Source organism: Lygodium microphyllum, chromosome 19 (assembly GCF_053477565.2).
Source record: "Lygodium microphyllum isolate KBCC chromosome 19, Lygodium_microphyllum_v1.1.10, whole genome shotgun sequence".
Classification (NCBI taxonomy): Eukaryota; Viridiplantae; Streptophyta; class Polypodiopsida; order Schizaeales; family Lygodiaceae; genus Lygodium; species Lygodium microphyllum.
Window position 1 is genome coordinate 74,915,540 of NC_141153.1, and position 2,160 is coordinate 74,917,699.

Genomic DNA, 2,160 nt, shown 5'->3' on the forward strand with positions numbered 1-2,160 from the left:
CGTCCGGACCAAGGACTCACTACGGAAGATACATCTGTTGTTTGACCACTCATAGAAGTACTCTCTGCAGGAGTATTTTCAGTATGATTCATACTAGGTGAGCCATCAGTAGACACTGCAACAGGATTCCCATACCACGATGCTAACTCATCAAAGACTACATCTCTGCTGATGAGTGTCTCATGCGTAGAAGGTACATAACACTTGTATGCTTTCCGTTCCTGTGCATATCCCAAAAACACACTCTTCACTGTATAGCTACACGTGAGCTGCCTTTTGATCCCATACTTGGCAAGATATCTGTCAAATTCTTTGGATACATATTCACCTCCTCCATCTGATCTCAAACATGATATGTAGCAACCAAGTTCATTTTCAGCGTGTTTTTTAAAGTCTCTAAAGACTTCAAACACCTCATCTTTATGCTTCAAAATGTACAGCCAAGTGTACCTGCTGAAATCATCAATAAATGAGACATAGTACTGTGCACCTCCAAAAGACGTATTATGCGACGGTCCCCAGACATCGGAGTGCACCAACTGCAAAGGCCTAGTGTTGTTTTGTACATGTCTCATGAAAGGAAATCGTGCCTGCTTCCCAAACTGACATGCAGGACACAGATGCCCAAAGTCATTATACTTGAATTTTGGTAATCCAAGTACGACTGCCTTCTGTTGCATGGATTTCAGCTTTTGTACATTTACATGTCCGATTCTCTTGTGCCAGATCTCTACATCTCTGATGGCACTCTCATCATGAGCAAACATAGCTGCTTTAAGTTCAGGAATGGTCGCTTCCAAAGTAAACATCCTGCCATCCCTTCTGCCCTTGGCAATTAGCTTGCAGCCATTTCCATACTCCTCAATGAAACATCCATCCTTGTTAAACCTCACTTGCAGATTCTGTTCTGCCATTTGACCCACAGACAACAAATTCTTTGTTATGGTCGGTACATGTAAGACATCATGCAGGCCTTTCTTCTTGCCATCAGGCATCATCAATGGAACAATTCCTTTATGCTTTATGTCATGTTGGGTATCATCCCCAATACATACATGACCATGTGTACCTGCAACCATCTCATCAAACCACTCTCCATGCGGGGTCATGTAGTTTGACGCACCAGAGTCAATGTACCACCTGTCATCTCTGTTCTGCCTTGACACAGTCTTGGACACATGCTGCATGGCAAAGAGTCTATCAACCTGATCATCTTGACCACCACTAGAGGATGCATAATGCCCATGCTGTTTCCCTTTTGTCTTCATGTCATTCTGCTTTTTGTAACATTCCTTCGCTATGTGCCCATAGTTACCACAATAATGACAGTCCTTGTCCTTGTTGGACTAATCAGTAGACTGCCAAGATCCAGATCCACCTCCTCTTCCTCGAGATGATCTCCCCCTACCTCTAAAACCACCAGATCCTTGCTGGCCCTGTGTATTGGCACCATGCCAATTTCCTTGCTGCTGCTACTGTCCATAGGCATTACGAGTGTCGCCACGACCTCGATATGAACCACGACCTCTGCCTCCTCTGCCACGCTGGCTAGAGTATAACACAGTGTGTCTGCTCTGAGAGGCACTGGAACCTGTACTTAGACCAAGTTTGACCTCCTCATGCAACAACAATGCAACCAGTTCTTCCCAGTCAGGGGGATCTGCTCTTACTGAGATGGACGTGTCAAATGATTTGTATTCTTTCCCTAAACCATTCAATGCAACAGCAATCATATCATCTTCTGATACCCTTGAACCAATGGTGGCTAACTGATCAGCTATGGTCTTGATCTCCGTGGTATACACCTAGATGCTCCTACCATTTCTAGACATATTATTGAACTGTTGTTTCAACTGAATCTTCCGTGCATGTGTCATGGTTCCATAATTTCTCATCAGTATATCCCAAGCATCCTTTGGAGACTCACAACCAGTGATTTGAATAGCCATAGCATCTGATATACATAGTGAAAACCAATACAATACCTTACATGCTCTTTCAATCCATAACCTGTGAGCTCTCTTCTGTTCATTTGTTGCATTTACTTCTGGTAATTCAGGTGCTGCTTCATCTCCTGTGCATAAGTCCCAATATCCTCTGCCAACCAGAAAATTTTTCATTCTGAATTTCCATAATGCAAAGTTTTTGTTGTCTAGCTTT